Source organism: Dendrobates tinctorius, unplaced genomic scaffold, assembly GCF_039654945.1.
Source record: "Dendrobates tinctorius isolate UK_male_01 unplaced genomic scaffold, ASM3965494v1 ptg000200l, whole genome shotgun sequence".
In the NCBI taxonomy this organism is placed as follows: Eukaryota; Metazoa; Chordata; class Amphibia; order Anura; family Dendrobatidae; genus Dendrobates; species Dendrobates tinctorius.
The window spans coordinates 2,022,985-2,045,016 of record NW_027361867.1 but is presented as its reverse complement, the minus strand read 5'-3'; the positions used below and the strand labels follow the sequence as shown (position 1 = coordinate 2,045,016).

The 22,032-nt window shown below is 45.1% G+C and overlaps 1 pseudogene; it reads right to left on the bottom strand.

Moving 5' to 3' along the window:
- The window catches only part of LOC141056860 (uncharacterized), a 94,190-nt pseudogene that overhangs the window by 57,716 nt on the left and 14,442 nt on the right, over nucleotides 1-22,032 (bottom strand).

Sequence of the window (22,032 nt, the reverse complement as noted above, 5' to 3'; positions counted from 1 at the left end):
GAAATGGCAATGTCGGGTATAGGTACATTTGTAGAGGGAGGAAACACAAGGATTTCAGTCTTTGACAGGTTCGGTTTCAGATATAGTGAGGACATGATGTTAGACACATCGTTTAGACAATCGCCGGTGTTTTCTAGAAAGGCTTGCGTGATGTCAGGAGAAGAAGCGTATAATTGGGTGTCATCAGCATAGAAATGGTACTGGAAACCAAATCTGCTGATTGTTTGACCAATAGGGCAGTGTACAAGGAGAAGAGGAGGGGGCCTAGAACCGATCCTTGAGGAACCCCAACAGTAAGGGGAAGGTGAGAGGAGGAGGAACCGGCAAAAGATACAGTAAAGGAGCGGTTAGAGAGATAGGAGGAGAACCAGGAGAGAACGGTGTCCTTGAGGCCAATGGAACGGAGCATAGTGAGGAGGAGCTGATGATCCACAGTGTCGAATGCTGCAGAGAGATCCAAGAGAATTAGAATGGAGTAATGACCATTTGATTTAGCTGTTAGTAGATAATTAGAGACTTTAGTGATGGCAGTTTCAGTAGAGTGTAAAGAGCGGAACCGGATGGGAGAGGGTCGAGAAGAGAGTTATCAAAGAGGTAGCGGATAAGACGGGAGTGGGCCAGGCGTTCCAGGAGTTTAGAGATGAAGGGAAGATTACAGACAGGTCTATAGTTAGCGGCACAGTTTTGGTCGAGAGATGGTTTATGCCAGAGTGCTGATATAGTGGTAGAAGTCTAGTGATTTCAGGGTATTTTTTGCTATCAGAAATGTTGGACATTTTTGCAGGGTTTTTGGCGTGATTGCAGACAGTATTTTTCCTTTCCAGTCCTTTCTAGCTAGTGTGGGCCCCATTGTTTGCTCAGGCTATTTTAATACCTGTGTTCGTGTTTTCATCTTGTCTCACCGTCAATACATGTGTGGGGGCTGTCTATTCCTTTGGGGTCTGCTCTGGGGCAGTTTTAGATTTCCCCTTTTCTTGCTTTAGGCTTATTTATTCCTCCGGCTGTGATGAGGCGTCTAGAATCATTGTAGGTACGCTCCACGGCTGCTGTTAGTTGTGTGGTTAGGCTCAGGGGTCTGCAATCCACATAGTTACCAACCTCTCTGGTTTTCTGTGACTTGGCTTGGTCTTGTTTTCCTCCTAGGTGACCCATTCATAATACACATGTCTTATTACAGTCACATGTCTATTACAGTCACATGTCTATTACAGTCACATGTCTTATTAGTCATATGTCTATCAAAAAAAAAGAGGAAAAGAATCATGCTCTCATGGACTCTTAACATCACCACTGACCGCACCGCTGCTATTCAGATGACTGGGCGACTGACTGGTTCCCCCAATCACTATCATATAGGGTGACGTTTTCAGCTTCTGTAGCCCAGCATGCAGGATGCATTTGGCATCATTGTGTATTCACTATTAACCCCTTTCTTGTGGCATTCAGCCGTTTGGCTTTTGGTAATAATCAGGGTTTAACTTTTGCACTGCATGCTCCATATATGGGGGCTACACTGGTTTATAATCTAAGACTGTTGGTTATATGCTAGCAGCATTTATTCAGAGTTATTTTTCTCTGTGCACTTTCAGCATTTGCGGTCTATTGATACATTAAAGTCTATTATGTTATATTCTGTCATCTTTTGGAAATTCCATTTATGATCTTTTGGATGTTTTAAATGTTTTTAAATGTGTGCTTTTTTTTTGGCTTGTCACTAATAAAATTTGCTCATAGTTTGTACCTATTGATACTGAGTGGTGATCCTATTTTTTTGCATGATTCTTTTTCTCTTTTTTTCTGGTTTCCATACTCGTCATGCAAGACATCCCCCAGTGACTATAGACTCTAATTATTACTGTTGTGATAGTGCCTGCTTGCTCTTTTTATATTAGTCATATGTCTATTACAGTCCCATGTCTATTACAGTCCCATGTCTTATTACAGTCACATGTCTATTACAGTAAAAAGTCTGTTATAGTCAAATGTCTATTACAGTCACATGTCTATTATAGTCACATGTCTATTACAGTCATGTCTTATTAGTCACATGTCTTATTACAGTAACATGTCTATTACAGTCACATCTTATTACAGTCACATGCCTTTTACAGTCACATGTTTATTACAGTCATGTCTTATTACAGTTACATGCCTTTTACAGTGAAATGTCTATTACAGTCACATGTCTTATTGCATTCACATGTCTATTACAGTCATGTCTTATTAGTCACATGTTTTATTACATTCACATGTCTATTACAGTCACATCTTATTACAGTCACATGCCTTTTACAGTGAAATGTCTATTACAGTCACATGTTTATTACAATCACGTCTTATTACAGTTACATGTTTATTATAGTCACATGTCTATTACAGTCACATACCTATTACAATCACATCTTATTACAGTCACATGTCTATTACAATCACGTCTTATTACAGTCACATGTCTAATAATGGGCCACCTGAAGATATGCAATTACAAGTGTTTTCTACTTGGTAAGGATAATAAATATATTTTGAAACCAGAGAGGTAATATACCAGGGTTATGGACAGGAAAAGAGATAGGTAATATACCAGGATCATGGACAGTAAACCAGAAAGGTAATACTGTATACCAGGGTCATGGACAAGAAACCAGAGAGGTAATATACCAGGGTTATGGACAGGAAACCAGATAGGTAAGATGCCAGCGTCATGGACAGGAAACCAGAGACGTAACATACCAGGGTCATGGACAGGAGCCTAGAAACGTAATATATCAGGGTCATGAACAGAAAACCAGAGAGGTAATATACCAGGGTCATGGACAGGAAACCAGAGAGGTAATATACCAGGGTTATGGTCAGGAAACCAGATAGGTAAGATGCCAGTGTCATGGACAGGAAACCAGAGACGTAATATACCAGGATCATGGACAGGAAACCAGAGAGGTAATATACCAGGGTCATGGACAGGAAATCAGAGAGGTACTATACCAGGGTCATGGACAGGAAACCAGAGAGGTAAGATGCCAGTGTCATGGACAGGAAACCAGAGACGTAATATACCAGGGTCATGGACACGAAACCAGAGAGGTAATATACCTGGGTCATGGACAGGAAATCAGAGAGGTACTATACCAGGGTCATGGACAGGAAACCAGAGAGGTAAGATGCCAGTGTCATGGACAGGACACTAGAGACGTAATATACCAGGGTCATGGACACGAAACCAGAGAGGTAATATACCAGGGTCATGGACAGGAATCCAGAGAGGTAATATACCAGGGTCATGGACAGGAATTCAGAGAGGAAATATACCAGGATCATGGACAGTAAACCAGAAAGGTAATACTGTATACCAGGGTCATGGACAAGAAACCAGAGAGGTAATATACCAGGGTTATGGACAGGAAACCAGATAGGTAAGATGCCAGTGTCATGGACAGGAAACCAGAGACGTAATATACCAGGTTCATGGACAGAAGCCTAGAAACGTAATATATCAGGGTCATGAACAGAAAACCAGAGAGGTAATATACCAGGGTCATGGACAGGAAACCAGAGAGGTAATATACCAGGGTCATGGACTGGAAACCAGAGGGGTAAGATACCAGGGTCATGGACAGAAAACCAGAGAGGTAAGATACCAGGGTCATGGACAGAAAACCAGAGAGGTAATATACCAGGGTCATGGACAGGAAACCAGAGAGGTAATATGCCAGGGTCATGGACAGGAAACCAGAAAGGTAATATACCAGGGTCATGGACAGAAAACCAGAGGTAAGATACCAGGGTCATGGACAGAAAACCAGAGAGGTAATATACCAGGGTCATGGACAGGAAACCAGAGGTAAGATACCAGGGTCATGGACAGGAAACCAGAGAGGTAAGATACCATGCTCAAAATTATGAGGTCCAGAATAAATGCCTGAATCATTTCTTATGTACTGATGAGTATTTTTGTGGCTATTTAAATGTATAAATATTTTAACCATGTTAATTTTATGTAGATTTTATTCTAATTGTTTAAAAGAAAATAATTCTAAGCTCAAACTTCACAGAGGGAGGAGCAGGCACAGAGGGCAGTAAATCACCAGAATGAGCCGAACGCTGCATCACTTCAGAAAGTGAGTGAACGGAGTTCAATATTTTGGGAATCCGTTCTGCTCACTAATAGCAGTATGGACCGGAGACCAGAAGCACAGTGTACTAGGGCACAGAGAGAAACATGGGTTCCAGGACATATCGGCCCCCGATGTCCTGTTAAAAAACTGGAAATCCGGAATATCAAGGAATTTATGGAAAAAAGAAGAAAAGAGAAAATGTTGATGGGTAAGTTTTTCATATTAGGCTCAATATATACTTGGCTTGGTTTTAATAAGGTGGAAATATAATTTTCCCACCAGGTTCAGGAATTGACAAGGAAGTTATCGATTGTAACCTGAACCTTGGAAATTTTGGGATATTACAGACCCGCTTTTTAGTTTGACATATGTTAAATCTACCGATCTCAAAGAACAACTGCCCATAATAATATATGCTATTCACCATAAATACTGGACGTGAGGCACCATGTATCTTATCAATGGTATCTAGTGGAGCAGAAGCTATCCTCCAGGAACACAGACCAATATAGTATATCATTAATCTGCAGAGAGTTTATCACTATAGTCGGATGGTAGATATATATCTAGATGGGAAAAGATGGCTGGGGGGGAAAGGGGGAGGATGGAAGTAAGATGGGGAATTGTGGCCAGGGAGAGAGCACAGTAGGTGCTCATCCGCGCTGATTCTACCGGCAAGAATCTTCTTATGGGAGAGAAAGAAGGGGGAACGAACATATATTTGATCATATATGTTATATTTATACCTAATTTATAACCCACTTGCTGATTGTCTCTCTTAGGCCAGACACATCACACAATCACAGGGATTGAGTGTGAGGACAAAATAGTACTGTGACCCGGTCACTGCTTCACATAGAGTCTATGGTGCCTGCAGTTTAGGTGCTTCCTATGTGGGCTACGGGATCTGGCAATAAAGGCTGGTTCCGTAGTGCCAATAGGACAAGCACCCCCTTTAGGACTGTGGGTTTCGGTAACTGCGGCCGGCTCGCGGCCTTGCAACATTGTTTTTCAGGGGTACTTTCTGCTCCCCATCCGGGTTCCAGCATTGTCAGCAGGTTCTTGGCAGTGCCATTGGCTCTTGTTCCTTCTGCTGCCCCTCCGGGTTCCAGCACCATCAGCTGGTTCTCGGCAGTGCCTTTGGCTTAGGTACCTCCATCTCGGTATCTGAGGTCCAGCAACATCTGCTGGTCCTTGGTAGTGCTTTCTAGCACAGGTACCTCCTGCTTAGTAACGGTGTTCCAGTACCCTCAGCTGGTCCTCGGTAGTGCCATTGGCTCTTGTTCCTTCTGCTGCCCCTCCGGGTTCCAGCACCGTCAGCTGGTTCTCAGCAGTGTCTTTGGCACGGGTACTCCCTCCTGCCCAGCCTGGTTCCAGCACGCCAGCTGTTTCCGGGAAGTGTCAACGTCACTTTGGCACCAATACATTGTCCTGTCATGTTGCGGTCGGGTTAGCCGAATCTATGGTGCCTGCAGTTTAGGTGCTTCCTATGTGGGCTGCGGGATCTGGCAATAAAGGCTGGTTCCGTAATGCCAATAGGACATGCACCCCCTGTAGGACTGTGGGTTTCGGTAACTGCGGCCGGCTCGCAGCCTTGCAACGTTGTTTTTCAGGGGTACTTTCTGCTCCCCATCCGGGTTCCAGCATTGTCAGCAGGTTCTTGGCAGTGCCATTGGCTCTTGTTCCTTCTGCTGCCCCTCCGGGTTCCAGCACCATCAGCTGGTTCTCGGCAGTGCCTTTGGCTTAGGTACCTCCATCTCGGTATCTGAGGTCCAGCAACATCTGCTGGTCCTTGGTAGTGCTTTCTAGCACAGGTACCTCCTGCTTAGTAACGGTGTTCCAGTACCCTCAGCTGGTCCTCGGTAGTGCCATTGGCTCTTGTTCCTTCTGCTGCCCCTCCGGGTTCCAGCACCGTCAGCTGGTTCTCAGCAGTGTCTTTGGCACGGGTACTCCCTCCTGCCCAGCCTGGTTCCAGCACGCCAGCTGTTTCCGGGAAGTGTCAACGTCACTTTGGCACCAATACATTGTCCTGTCATGTTGCGGTCGGGTTAGCCGAATCTATGGTGCCTGCAGTTTAAGTGCTTCCTATGTGGGCTGCGGGATCTGGCAATAAAGGCTGGTTCCGTAATGCCAATAGGACATGCACCCCCTGTAGGACTGTGGGTTTCGGTAACTGCGGCCGGCTCGCAGCCTTGCAACGTTGTTTTTCAGGGGTACCTTCTGCTGCCCCTCCGGGTTCCAGCACCGTCAGCAGGTTCTCGGCAGTGCCTTTGGCTTAGGTGCTTCCATCTCGGTATCCAAGTTACAGCAACGTCTGCTGGTCCTTGGTAGTGCTTTCTAGCACAGGTACCTCCTGCTTAGTAACTGGGTTCCAGTACCGTCAGCTGGTCCTCGGTAGTGCCATTGGCTCTTGTTCCTTCTACTGCCCCTCCGGGTTCCAGCACCGTCAGCAGGTTCTCCGCAGTGCCTTTGGCTTAGGTGCTTCCATCTCGGTATCCGAGTTCCAGCAACGTCTGCTGGTCCTTGGTAGTGCTTTCTAGCACAGGTACCTCCTGATTAGTAACTGGGTTCCAGTACCGTCAGCTGGTCCTTGGTAGTGCCATTGGCTCTTGTTCTTTCTGCTGCCCCTCCGGGTTCCAGCACCGTCAGCTGGTTCTCGGCAGTGCCTTTGGCTTAGGTGCCTCCATCTCGGTATATGAGTTCCAGCAACGTCTGCTGGTCCTTGGTAGTGCTTTCTAGCACAGGTACCTCCTGCTTAGTAACCGGGTTCCAGTACCGTCAGCTGGTCCTCGGTAGTGCCGTTGGCTCTTGTTCCTTCTGCTGCCCTTCCGGGTTCCAGCACCGTCCCGTCAGCTGGTTCTCGGCAGTGCCTTTGGCTTAGGTGTCTCCATCTCGGTATCCGAGTTCCAGCAACGTCTGCTGGTCCTTGGTAATGCTTTCTAGCACAGGTACCTCCTGCTTAGTAACCAGGTTCCAGTACCGCCAGCTGGTCCTCGGTAGTGCCATTGGCTCTTGTTCCTTCTGCTGCCCATCCGGGTTCCAGTACCGTCAGCTGGTTCTCAGCCTTCTTGTACCTTCTGCTACATTTCCAAGTTCAAGCTTTTACCACCATAGAGTCTATGGTGCCTGCAGTTTAGGTGCTTCCTATGTGGGCTACGGGATCTGGCAATAAAGGCTGGTTCCGTAGTGCCAATAGGACAAGCACCCCCTGTAGGACTGTGGGTTTCGGTAACTGCGGCCGGCTCGCGGCCTTGCAACGTTGTTTTTCAGGGGTACTTTCTGCTCCCCATCTGGGTTCCAGCATTGTCAGCAGGTTCTTGGCAGTGCCATTGGCTCTTGTTCCTTCTGCTGCCCCTCCGGGTTCCAGCACCATCAGCTGGTTCTCGGCAGTGCCTTTGACTTAGGTACCTCCATCTCGGTATCTGAGGTCCAGCAACATCTGCTGGTCCTTGGTAGTGCTTTCTAGCACAGGTACCTCCTGCTTAGTAACGGTGTTCCAGTACCCTCAGCTGGTCCTCGGTAGTGCCATTGGCTCTTGTTCCTTCTGCTGCCCCTCCGGGTTCCAGCACCGTCAGCTGGTTCTCAGCAGTGTCTTTGGCACGGGTACTCCCTCCTGCCCAGCCTGGTTCCAGCACGCCAGCTGTTTCCGGGAAGTGTCAACGTCACTTTGGCACCAATACATTGTCCTGTCATGTTGCGGTCGGGTTAGCCGAATCTATGGTGCCTGCAGTTTAGGTGCTTCCTATGTGGGCTGCGAGATCTGGCAATAAAGGCTGGTTCCGTAATGCCAATAGGACATGCACCCCCTGTAGGACTGTGGGTTTCGGTAACTGCGGCCGGCTCGCAGCCTTGCAACGTTGTTTTTCAGGGGTACCTTCTGCTGCCCCTTCGGGTTCCAGCACCGTCAGCTGGTTCTCGGCAGTGCCTTTGGCTTAGGTGCTTCCATCTCGGTATCCGAGTTCCAGCAACGTCTGCTGGTCCTTGGTAGTGCTTTCTAGCACAGGTACCTCCTGCTTAGTAACTGGGTTCCAGTACCGTCAGCTGGTCCTCGGTAGTGCCATTGGCTCTTGTTCCTTCTACTGCCCCTCCGGGTTCCAGCACGTCAGCAGGTTCTCGGCAGTGCCTTTGGCTTAGGTGCTTCCATCTCGGTATCCGAGTTCCAGCAACGTCTGCTGGTCCTTGGTAGTGCTTTCTAGCACAGGTACCTCCTGATTAGTAACTGGGTTCCAGTACCGTCAGCTGGTCCTTGGTAGTGCCATTGGCTCTTGTTCTTTCTGCTGCCCCTCCGGGTTCCAGCACCGTCAGCTGGTTCTCGGCAGTGCCTTTGGCTTAGGTGCCTCCATCTCGGTATCCGAGTTCCAGCAACGTCTGCTGGTCCTTGGTAGTGTTTTCTAGCACAGGTACCTCCTGATTAGTAACTTGGTTCCAGTACCGTCAGCTGGTCCTTGGTAGTGCCATTGGCTCTTGTTCTTTCTGCTGCCCCTCCGGGTTCCAGCACCATCAGCTGGTTCTCGGCAGTGCCTTTGGCTTAGGTGCCTCCATCTCGGTATCCGAGTTCCAGCAACGTCTGCTGGTCCTTGGTAGTGCTTTCTAGCACAGGTACCTCCTGCTTAGTAACTGGGGTCCAGTACCGTCAGCTGGTCCTCTCTTGTTCCTTCTGCTGCCCCTCCGGGTTCCTGCACCGTCAGCTGGTTCTTGGCAGTGCCTTTGGCTTAGGTGCTTCCATCTCGGTATATGAGTTCCAGCAACGTCTGCTGGTCCTTGGTAGTGCTTTCTAGCACAGGTACCTCCTGCTTAGTAACCGGGTTCCAGTACCGTCAGCTGGTCCTCGGTAGTGCCGTTGGCTCTTGTTCCTTCTGCTGCCCTTCCGGGTTCCAGCACCGTCCCGTCAGCTGGTTCTCGGCAGTGCCTTTGGCTTAGGTGTCTCCATCTCGGTATCCGAGTTCCAGCAACGTCTGCTGGTCCTTGGTAGTGCTTTCTAGCACAGGTACCTCCTGCTTAGTAACCAGGTTCCAGTACCGCCAGCTGATCCTCGGTAGTGCCATTGGCTCTTGTTCCTTCTGCTGCCCATCCGGGTTCCAGTACCGTCAGCTGGTTCTCAGCCTTCTTGTACCTTCTGCTACATTTCCAAGTTCAAGCTTTTTGAAATGGTTTTTGGTAATCACTCTGGATCTCCCTGACGACGACCCTGAAGACCACCCCAAAGAAGACCAAAAAGATGACCCTGAAGAAGATGACCAAGAGGACAAAGAACATGAAGACAACCACCAAGATACAGAACAACAAGAGACAGAAGACCAAGAAACAGAAGAAAAAAAAGCAGAAGAACATTAAGCATAAGACTAAAAATCAGAGCAAAAGATATTATCTAAATTATAAGCAGAAGAAGACTAAACAGTGTATGGGGGTGAGTCCATTCTTCCTCGTCGTGCCCCTGGAAAATGCATGCTGCTGCAGGCCAAATTGAACGCGGACAAATCCTGTTGTAAATCTTTTGTGACAGGCAGAATGGAAGGTGTAATCTTCAAACTTTTATAGATAACAACTACAGGAATGCCTGTCACAAATAAGAATATGATGAAGAAGAAAAATAGGAAGAAGATGAAGAAATAGAAAATGAAGAAGAATAATAGTTGAATAAGAAGAATATGAAGAATGTAAAAAAAAGAATAATTGGAAAAAGGTGAAGAAGAAGAAGATGAATAAGGTGAAGAAGAAGTTGATGAAAACGATGAAGAGAGAAGGAAGATCCGGCACTGGAGACTTGATAAAATCCACGATAAGTTTTATTCACATAATTTCATGATAAAACCATAAAGGGGAAAACAGACCCCCCACGCCTGATGCGTTTCGAACCTTACACCAGGTTCTTCCTCAGAGACATGTCTCTGAGGAAGAATAAAACTTATCGTGGATTTTATCAAGTCTCCAGTGCCGGATCTTCCTTCTCTCTTCATGTTTGCAACACATGGTGGTCAGCCATTTGATCCCTAGGCACGACCGGCTTACAGGACTATTTTGGTGAGCACAAATTTCCCTTTCCCCTTCCTAATTTTCCAAATATGATGAAAACGATGCTGCTGCTGCTGCTGCTGCTGCTGCTGAGGATCATGAAGGAGAAAGTGTGGGAGAGTAAAAAAGAAGGTGAAGAGCATGGAAGTAGTGAAACATACATATCTGACAAAATATAAAAAAGGTTAACATAGTCAATATCTTTGTAACTCCGAACGTCTTAAAAAAAAAAATTATTTCTGCTATTCCATTTGATTGGGCTAAACCTCTATGCCTTTAATGTCTCCTCCACCTCCCCCAATACATTCTACATTATTCTTAGTTGTTTTTCTTTATGTAGAATTAACCTACAAGGAAGGAAAGGGTTTATTTTAATTCCGATATTTCTGTCCCATTGACTTGCATTGGTTTCCTGTATCGGAATCGGCGATATACGATACTTTTTGGGTATCGGTCCGATCTAATCCGATCCGATATTTCACGATATCGGAAGGTATCGCTCAACACTACCAACTACTACAGACAATTCATTCCTAACTTTTCCACCTGAGTGGCGCCCATCTCAGCCCTGACCCGGAAAGGTAAAATTCCCAAGGATTGGCCTCCTGATGCAGAGGAGGCTTTTGTTTCTCTCAAGAAGGCCTTTGCTGTCGCACCTGTCCTCCATCGTCCTAAATCTAATGAGCAATTTTTTCTTGAGGATGATGCTTCCTCCGTAGGTGCGGGAGCAGTACTTACCCTGAAATCGTCCACTGGTCGAATGAACTCATGTGTTTTTTTTCCAAGGTTTTTTCTTCCGCAGAGAGGAATTATTCCGTTGGAGATCGGGAATTGCTGGCTATCAAATTGGCTCTGCAGGAGTGGAGGCATCTTCTTGAAGGAGCTCTTCATCAGGTAGTCATATACACCGATGACAAAAGCCTTGCTTACCTTCAAACTGCACAGAGGCTGAAACTACATCAAGCCCGCTTGGCTTTGTTTTTTGCTTGATTTAATTTTGTTCTTCATTTTCGTCCAGCTGACAAAAATGTCAAGGCAGACACACTTTCCAGAGCCTTTTTGCCTCCTGATCAAGAGGAAGAACCTCAGCACATCACTGAACTCTCAAGGTTAGTTGCTGTCGCTTCTGCTGATCTTACCCGGCTACCCCCTGGGAAAACTTTCGTGTCTGCTCCTGAACGTACTCGTGTCTTTCGGTGGGGTCACGCTTCCAAGTCGGCTGATCATGCCGGTCAGAGGAAGACTCTGCAACTAATCACCCGATACTACTGGTGGCCTGCTATGGCTAAGGATATCCAGGAGTACGTCGTAGCCTGTCCTTCCTGTGCCCGTAACAAGACTGTCAAACGTCTACCTGCTGGTAGGCTTCAGCCTCTACCAATTCCATCCGCCCCCTGGCAGCACATCGCAATGGACTTCATCACCATCCCAGATCTTCCAATCTCATCTGGCTGTTCTGTGGTGTGGGTAGTGGTGGACCGCTTTTCTAAGATGGCTCACTTCATTCCGCTACCCGGTCTTCCTACTGCTTCTGAACTGGCAGATCTGTTCATCCGACACATCTTCGGTCTCCATGGTTTCCCTTTCCACATTGTGTCCGACAGAGGAGTCCATTTCACCTCAAAATTCTGGAGAGCAGTTTGTAAACTGGTAAGAATTGAACGGGATTTTTCCTCGGCATACTATCCCAAATCCAATGGTCAAGTGGAGAGGACTAATCAGATCCTGGCTGGATTCCTGCATCATTTCGTCAATGAGCTTCACGACGACTGTGTAGACTTACTGTCCTGGGCTGAATTTTCCTACAACAACCAAGTAAGTGAATCTTCTGGAAAGTCTCCCTTTCAGATTGTCTTTGGACTGCAACCCGGAATACCTCTTCCCATCTCCGGATCATCTGGCGTTCCGGCTGCCAATCCTTTCTCTGAAGACTTTTCTAAGGTTTGGAATGACACCAAAACTGCTCTGGAGAAAACCTCCCTGTGCATGAAGAGGCATGCGGACAAGAGACGTTTGGATGCGCCTATCTTTTGCCCCGGAGATGAGATATGGCTCTCCTCCAAGTATATCCGTCCGAAGTTGCCATCCTACAAATTGGGTCCCCCGTTGATTGGACCATTTGAAGTCTTGAAACAAATCAATCCAGTCTCTTATAAGCTGAAGTTGCCTTCTTCTTTACGTGTGCCTAACTCCATTCATGTTTCTCTCCTCAAACCAGTAGTTTTGAGCCCCTTCTTTAAGGATCCGGGTACCACTCCTGACCCTGTCTCGGAGGATAATGTTTTTGAGGTAAAACATATTCTGGCCATTAAGAAAGTAAGGGGTAAGATATATTACCTGGTGGACTGGAAGGGCTTTGGTCCTGAGGAGAGATCTTGGGAGTCTAGGGAGAACATCCAGGCTCCTCTTCTTAAAAGATTTCACACAGGCTTGAAAAAGAGGAGGCGTAAAGAGGGGGATACTGTTACACCCGGTCCCTGTCCTGGCTCTGCTCCCCGGTCTGCCGCTGCTCCCCATTCAGGGCACTCACCTCGTGCCTTCCATGCTGTCCCTGTGCAGCAGCCAACTCCCTGTATGTCCCATCCTGCTTCTCAGCGTTCAGTTCTCTCCCCTTCCCCCACCTCCTGGCGTCCCGTCGGCAGATCTTCAGCCAGAGCTATTAGGGCAAGCGCACACGCCCCCCTGGCTTCTTAAAGGGACAGCGTGCATTTTTCAAAATTTGTAATTATCCAATGGCAATGCACTGGCTGCTATTTCTGGCCTCTCCTTCATAGGGAGAGCGCCAGCGCAACGAGTATCAGTCATTTCTACATCCGGTTCTGTTGCTAACCTGTCTGTGCTGCGTTAGCAGTCTCTGTGCATTTTCTCATGCTATCTGTCTCCACAGAAATATCCGTATCCTGATAACCCTGGTTATATCTGCAACCATCTGAGCGAAAGCCATCCCGTTCCTCCAACAGCCATCCGAGTCCAAGGACTGTGTCAAGGTTAGCGGAGCCAGCTATTCACCAACTACCCGGATCCAGGACCCGTCTCATTATGGACTCTGCTGTCACTTGTTATCCCTTTTGGTCCCGCTGGGAGAGCTGCCACGTGTCCGGGGTCTAACTGGAGGTAGCACCTGTGTCCTCCGGGTATTCCATTCTGGTCCTGTCTGAGGGGCTTTACTACAGGTACCCGGGGCTCACTAGTTACGCCCCCTTTGGAGCCCCCCGGTCTGTGGTCCCGAGATTCCACTTTAAAAATAAATCTCTGCCTCCGCTTCCATTTGTTACAGCTATTTACCATACGGCAGAGACCTTACACCTGAGATATGTAACGATATAGGATGATATGCTATATACAGTGCCTTGCAAAAGTATTCAGCTCCCTGGAACTTTTCAACCTTTTCCCACATATCGTGCTTCAAACATAAAGATACCAAATGTTAATTTTTGGTGAAGAATCAACAACAAGTGGGACACAATTGTGAAGCTGAACGAAATTTATTGGTTATTTTAAATTTTTGTGGAAATACAAAAACTGAAAAGTGGGACGTGCAATGTTATTCAGCCCCTTTAACTTAATACCTTGTTGCGCCACCTTTTGCTGCGATTACTCTGCAAGTGGCTTGGGGTATGTCTCTATCAGTTTTGCTCATTGAGAGACTGAAATTCTTGCCCATTCTTCCTTGGCAAACAGCTCGAGCTCAGTGAGGTTGGATGGAGATCGTTTGTGAATAGCAGTTTTCATCTCTTTCCACAGATTCTCGATTGGATTCAGATCTGGACTTTGACTTGGCCATTCTAACACCTGGATACATTTATTTGTGAACCATTCCATTGTAGATTTTTCTTTATGTTTGGGATCATTGTCTTGTTGGAAGACTAATCTCCATCCCAGTCTCAGGTCTTTTGCAAACTTCAACAGGTTTTCTTCAAGAATGGTCCCATATTTGACTCCATCCATCGTCCCATCAATTTTAACCATCTTCCCTGTCCCTGCTGAAGAAAAGCAGGCCCAAACCATGATGCTGCCACCACCATGTTTGACAGTGGGGATCGTGTGTTCATGGTGATGAGTTGTGTTGCCTTTACGCCAAACATATCGTTTGGCATTATTGCCAAAAAGTTCGATTTTGGTTTTATATGACCAGAGCACCTTCTTCCACATGTTTGGTGTGTCTCCCAGGTGGCTTGTTGCAAACTTTAAACGACACATTTTATGGATAACTTTGAGAAATGGCTTTCTTCTTGCCACTCTTCCATAAAGGCCAGATTTGTGCAGGGTACGACTGATTGTTGTCCAATGGACAGACTATCCCACCTCAGCTGTAGATCTCTGCAGTTCATCCAGAGTGATCATGGGCATCTTGGCTGCATCTCTGATCAGTCTTCTCTTTGCTTGAGATGAAAGTTTAGAGAGACGGCCGGGTCTTGGTAGATTTGCAGTGGTATGATACTCCTTCTATTTCAATATGATTGCTTGCACAGTGCTCCTTGGGATGTTTAAAGGGAACCTGTCACCCCCCAGGCGTTTTTAAGTAAAAGAGCCACCTTGTGCAGCACTAATGCTGCATTCTGTCAAGGTGGCTCTTTTATTTAACGTCCCTTCCACCGCAGAAATAATTGTTTTAAAAATTGGTCAGACATACCTGATATTTGACAGAGGGGCAGGTCTTAAGTCATAAGAGAAAAAAGGAACAGCATCCAATCCAGGTGATAGCCGTATCAAAGGTTTATTCTGCCAGTATAAAATACAATGTTTTGGCCATATTGTGGCCTTCTTATTCATCTGGGTTCATGAACTTTGAGCTTGCATCCACTTAGTCCCTGCTGTGCAGTCGGCTGCTTTTTTGCCTCACATAAGTCAGTCATGTCATGCTTTTGAATTTGGCGCCAACTCCTCAGCGTATTCTGACGTCACCACACATCTTGCTGCACTGCTGCCCTGCTCAGCTCTGCCCCTACAGGTCACATGGTGCTGACATCATCACAGGTCCTGCTGCACCACTGCTTTGCTGAGCTCCGCCCCTATTGGTCACATGGGGCTGACGTCATCACAGGTCCTGCTGCACCACTGCTCTGGTGAGCTCCGCCCCTACTGGTCACATGGTGCTGATGTCATCACAGGTCCTGCTGCACCACTGCTCTGGTGAGCTCCGCTCCTACTGGTCACATGGTGCTGATGTCATCACAGGTCCTGCTGCACCACTGAAAGAATATTACAGCGTAGGCTTGAAAAAAAGAAATGAATGCTGAGGAGGCTGCGCCAAATTCAAAAGCTGGACATGACTGACGTATGTGAGGCGTCTGTGTCCAGGGGGGAAAGACCTGCTCCCCTGTCAAATATCAGGTATGTCTGACCAATTTTAAAAACGATTATTTCGGCGGTGGAAGGGACGCTAAATAAAAGCGCCACCTTGACAGAATGCAGCATTAGTGCTGCACAAGGTGGCTCTTTTACTTAAAAATGCCTGGGAGGTGACAGGTTCCCTTTAAAGTTTTGGAAATCATTTTGTATCCAAATCCGGCTTTAAACTTTTCCACAACAGTATCACAGACCTGCCTGTTATGTTCCTTGGTCTTCATGATGCTCTCTGTGCTTCAAACAGAACCCTGAGACTATCACAGAGCAGGTGCATTTATACGGAGACTGGATTACACACAGGTGGATTATATTTATCATCATTAGTCATTTGGGACAACATTGGATCATTCAGAGATCCTCAATGAACTTCTGGAGTGAGTTTGCTGCACTGAAAGTAAAGGGGCCAAATAATATTGTATGTCTCACTTTTTAGTAAATTTCGTTCAACTTCACAATTGTCTCCTACTTGTTGTTGATTCTTCACCAAAAATTTACATTTGGTATCTTTATGTTTGAAGCATGATATGTGGGAAAAGGTTGAAAAGTTCCAGGGAGCTGAATACTTTCGTGAGGCCCTGTAATTGTTATACTTCTTCCATATGGTCTTTCAACTTATATACAGTATATATATATATACTGTATATACTGTATGTAAAGGATTTTTCTAAACTATATTTTGGGACAGATTTAGATATGTTTTATATACATACCTGATGATTTCTCTCTACATAATCTCTTGTCTTTACATTTTTTTATGTGTTTTGTTGAAATAAATATTTATTTCATACTGAAATGTTGTTTATGGGAGTAATGTTTGTAGGCTGTGTTGTTGATTTCTACTTCTGAATATATGGAGGACCTCATTTGGGCTTTTTATATATATGGTTAGACAAACGAACTACATAGAGCGGTAAAAGGTGTATACATGATAACCTCATACTGCAGGGAAAGACATGTATTCTAGAATACTAAAGGAAGTGATAATACAAAATGACAATATTTAGGAGTATTTCACCAAACTCCATTACAGTCCATAAATCCCCATGTCCCTTTTATCTAATGTCATTACTCACATAACTCTTCACATATTGACTACTGTATTGTCCTCATCACAGACACTACTTACTACCATGTGACACCATTATTTACTCTCACAATGCCCTGCAGCTACTCCTATTAACCTTTGTGTATGCCAACCATACCTGATAATTAGGGATGAGCGACTTTGCCTTTTTTAGGGTCGAGTCAGGTTTCATGAAACCCGACATTCTCAAAAGTCGAGTCGAACTAAATTGGCCGACTATCGTGAAACACGAAACCCAATGCAACTCAATGGGGAATAAAAGTCAGCAGTGAGTGGAGGACAGTAAACACACCTACATGCCGAACCGCTTTTTTAAAGTGCGCATGCCCGGAAGATTTTCGCCGGCATGAATTTTAACCCTAGAGGCGGTGAAATCTCTCTCTCTCCCCCCGGATGCTGCACATGTCATCTCATTGCCCACAGTTTACGTCCTTGCTCATTGGCTGAAAAAAGTCACATGCTGGCATTCTGGGAAAACCGACTTTGGCGCTTGGGTTGACGACCGCATGGCCAACTTTTGCATAAGTCGGCGACTTATGAATCTGGTCGACCTGTTTTGCTCAACTCTACTGCTAATGGCTCTGATGTCATTTTATGTCTAAATTCTGGCTAGAGCTCCCATAAGGTCATCTCATTAGCTGCAATGTTTAGTTGGCAAAAGTTTTTCTAACATGGCAGCTCAGTCTGACATGACTGTTCAATATATTTAGTACTGATCATTCTCGCACAATGAGTGTTTTTATTTTAACATTGCCAAACATGAGTAATGACAAGGGGTTGTCCGAGTAGTGGTCAACACATTTAAGAAGATACAATTTTGAGTTAAAATATTTCCAACATTTTGAACATGAAAAAAGCTTCTCCCCGTATGACTTCCCTGACGTTTATTAAGAGTTGATTTAGATAGAAAACATTTCCCACATTAAGGACATGAAAAAGGTTTCTCCCCTGTGTGAGTTTTTTGGTGACTAAGAAGAGATAATTTCCTCACAAAACATTTCCCACATTCTGAACAGGAAAAAGGCTTCTCCCCTGTGTGAGTTCTTAGGTGCTTAATCAAATATGATTTCTGGGTAAAACATTTCCCACATTCTGAACAGGAAAAAGGCTTCTCCCCTGTGTGAGTTGTTTGGTGCTTAACCATATCTGATTTCTTTGTAAAACATTTCCCACATTCTGAACAGGAAAAAGGCTTCTCCCCTGTGTGAGTTTTATGGTGAGTAACGAAATGTGATTTATCTGCAAAGCATTTCCCACATTCTGAACAGGAAAAAGGCTTCTCCCCTGTATGAATTTTTTGGTGCCTAACCAAATCTGACTTCTTTGTAAAACATTTCCCACATACTGAACAGGAAAAAGGCTTCTCCCCTGTGTGAGTTCTATGGTGAGTAACAAAATGTGATTTATGTGCAAAACAGTTCCCACATTCTGAACAGGAAAAAGGCTTCTCCCCCGTGTGAGTTCTTTGGTGCTTAAACAAATCTGATTTCCAGTTAAAACTTTTCCCACATTCTGAACAGGAAAAAGGCTTCTCCCCCGTGTGAGTTCTATGGTGATAAACCAATTGTGATTTCCAGTTAAAACATTTCCCACATTCTGAACAGGAAAAAGGGTTCTCCCCTGTGTGAGTTCGTTGGTGCTTAACCAAATCTGATTTCTTCATAAAACATTTCCCACATTCTGAACAGGAAAAAAGCTTCTCCCCTGTGTGGATTCTCTGGTGCTTAACACAATCTGATTTATTGCTAAAACATTTCCCACATTCTGAACAGGAAAAAGGCTTCTCCCCTCTGTGAGTTCTCTGGTGCTTAACACAATTTGATTTTTTGCTAAAACATTTCCCACATTGTGAACAGGAAAAAGGCTTCTCCCCAGTGTGAGTTCTATGGTGCTTAACCAAATCTGATTTCTGGCTAAAACATTTCCCACATTCTGAACATGAATATGGCTTCTCCCCTGTGTGAATTCTCTCATGTGCAACAAGATGTGAATTCTGAGTAAAACATTTCCCACATTCTGAGCATGAATATGGCTTCATTGCTGTGTGAATTCTCTCATGTGTAACAAGATGTGAATTCTGAGTAAAATATTTCCCACATTCTGAACAGGAAAATCTATTCTCTGTTATATGAATTTTTTCATGTTTAAGAACAGTCTTTTCAAGAAAACTATTTCCATATTCTGAGTATGAAAATGTCTCCTTTCCTTTAGAATCAATTAATTTTTTAATGCCTATATTGTGACTTTGATTTTCCTTAGTAGTTGGTAATGAACCAAAAGATGGGACCTGTTTCATAGGATCAGATGACAGATCTTTGCTATGAAGGGATGATGGTATATCTGGAGTAATGTCATTAACTTCAATTGGGTCCTGTGAGATCTCAAGATCATCAGATATAAAAATTGAAGATGTCAGCGTTCCCGCTGATCTCCTGGTGCAGTCATCTGCTAAAAATAAAACCAATTAATAATTTTGAATAAAATATCTTCACATTTTATACTTTTGAACATTTCTACTTAAGCTGTCCATAAAAAATAGAAGCTTTTTATAAATATTGAATTATTCTCCAAGACAATGACAGTTCACAGTCTAATCGAAAGCCTCATAGCATGACCAGTGCATCATGGTGTTCAGTGGTTTGTTCATTCTGCCTCCCAAACATGGAATAAAAAGCCAAAAAACAATATTATATAGGCAAAAATTATACCAATAAAACTTCTACTCATCTCACGGAAACACAAGACACCACTAAGGTCCATCATCTGTCAGAGGAAAACCAAAAGGTTTCCACAATATTTGTGGCTCAAAAGCTCTTGAAAAGCAACATGGCTTCCATAAACCAATCCAGCAATATCCGCTCTCCCAAAGTCAAATATCCACTCTCTTCTGAGCCTTGTAGTGCGCCCAAACCATATTTAGCATCCGTATATTTGGCATTACTATAGTGAGAAGAACCCACTGAATTTACGGTGTGTGTTTCCTGGAGCACAATCCGGGCATTATGTGTTGGATAATAAAATGGCAAATGTGCAATTTTCATGTTGCAACATCCAGTGCGAGCTAATTTCCGTAAAGTGTCACTACTCCCATAGAATAATTCACTGAGGGTTATAATTTCCATAATGGAGCCACTTTATGGGGATTTCTACTGCTTCAGTTCCCTGTAATTTTGCTATATTAGGGCATCTGCAGATGGTGTGTCCCCTCTCCACTGGAATCTGCTCCTGCGATGTTTGGTTCCATCACCAAGCAGCGCCTTATTTATTGTGCAGGCGTTGCTGGTAATAGAAGAGACATCGAAACCAGAAGCTCTGGGTGGCGCTGGCTCTGTCCAGCCAATAAGATTAGGGTGCCTGAGACCAGTAGTTTCATCCAGCCTGGCAGTATGGGTTTGTGTGCTGTCCAGCAATCTGGTAGCAATCTGCTACCTGCTTAAGCCAATTAGAAAGCACCAAACCCTACTAAAGCTTGAAGCATATTCCCGGAATCTGACAGATACAGCCTTGTTCTCCTCTGGTTCAGTCCTCTGTGCTCAGCTGGTGTATTTGTTTCCTGGTGTAATCCCAGCCCGCTTACTGACTACACTTGTGTCTTCTGATTTTGTACTTTCTCTGCCCTCCTGGTTATGACCAGCTACCTGACTATTCTTCTTGCCATCTCACTCCACAGAATAGCAGGTAACACCTTGGCCCAAGCCTAGGGGTCTCTGTGTAAGTCCAGATCCATGAAGAGGGGTTAAAGGATGATGAGCAAGGCAATCACTGGGATCTGGAAAATAGAGTAGATAGAGCCAAGTCTTCTCGTGGTGGCCATCTTTTCATCTGCCAGGTGATCACTAACAGTGCTCCCAATACATCGTGTCTGCAAACTATTCCATCAAGATCTGGGTACGAATAGCTAAATGGCGCTCCTTCCTTTCTTACCCTACCATGTGCCCAGAGAGTAGTGTACAAACATATATAGGGGATTGTTGGATTCAAGAGACATTGGGAAATCATTTGTAAGGTCCATTTGTTTCCTTTTATCCTGGTGAACACTCTCTGGGTAATTAGAGTATGGGGCTCGGTGGCTCTTGGCAATCTAAACCATCGTAAGGGCCAATATTTTCTGTCAGATGAGTTTCAAGAAATATTAGACATTTACGGATAACTTCTTATAATAGTGCAGAGCTGATGTGTCTTAAATTTAGATCTCAGGCATTTGGCAGAGGTAATGGAGACCTTATTTTAAAGGCTACCAGGTAGTTGCAGACTCACATAAGTGAGGCAGGCCGATCCCACCATCATCAGACTACCATACAAAATGAACCTGTACAAAAAGAACTAGAATAAAAAAACATGTTACCGTATTTTTTGGATTATAAGACGCTCCGAATTATAAGACACACCCCAAATTGTGAGGAGAAAAATAGGAAAAATTATTTTTAATAACACGGTGGTGCTTCTTATAATCCATGCGTCTTATTGCTGTGGTGAAGTGGGGACCCATAGTTGCTGCTGGAGGAGGCAGGAGTGGGGTGATGCTGCAGGCCACAGGGTGGGATGAGGGGGTGTCCGATGAGTAGTGCGCCACTGAGAGAGTTTGGTGCTGCTGGAGTGCCTGGCACTGCTGCCCAGGGTGTCCGCTGCTGCTGCCTGGTGTGTCCGCCGCTGCTGGGGACTCTGCTGACATTTTGTGAAAGGCCAGAGCCCCCCGCATATCCGTGGTTTCCTCCTGTGCGGAAGACTCCGTGAACATGGCAGCCTGGGGGCGACGCATGCGCAGATGGAGATCTCGGTATCAAGATCTCGGGAGATGAGATTTCAGCTCTGAAATTAGATCTTGGGATTCTAGGAAGACAACAGCATCATTACCCTCCGCTTTCTCTTAGAGGCCCATCATAATATTTTTCTTCAAGTGATTTTCTATCTTGTCAGCACATTCTACGTACGCTGTCATTTGGCTTTATAGTTACAGAACTGGGCAGGTAACGGTCAGCATTTTGAGGTGGATGGATCCTCCAGGTTCTAAGTTCTATAGAAAAGGGCTTTCAATGCCCAAAGTCATTTGAACAGTTTTGGGTGGAGGAGAATGTTGTGGTCTAGAGGCAAAATGGTGACCATGGTAATACGGCCGGACTACACCACCGATAAAACAGCCACAGCCGGTGACTGAGAGGAATCTGTGACTTCTCTGCATTCAGTGGTTACTACTCACCTGGGTAGTCATATGTGGGAATCTCCTCTTTACACCGCTCATCACCCCTCACATATGTCTCTGTAGTATTAATATGGGTCAGATCTTCACCCTGAAACAAATATTGTAAAAGTCACCGACAGATGGAGAAGTCCCATCTATGATCAGCTCTAATCCTACCATCTCCACCGTTCTCATTACACAAGTTGTTGAAATATGTTTAGTGCAACAACTCCATTCCTGTCAATGAGTGTTTTGTTTCTAGATTTGTATGCTGTCTATAAAGTATAAAAAAAAAA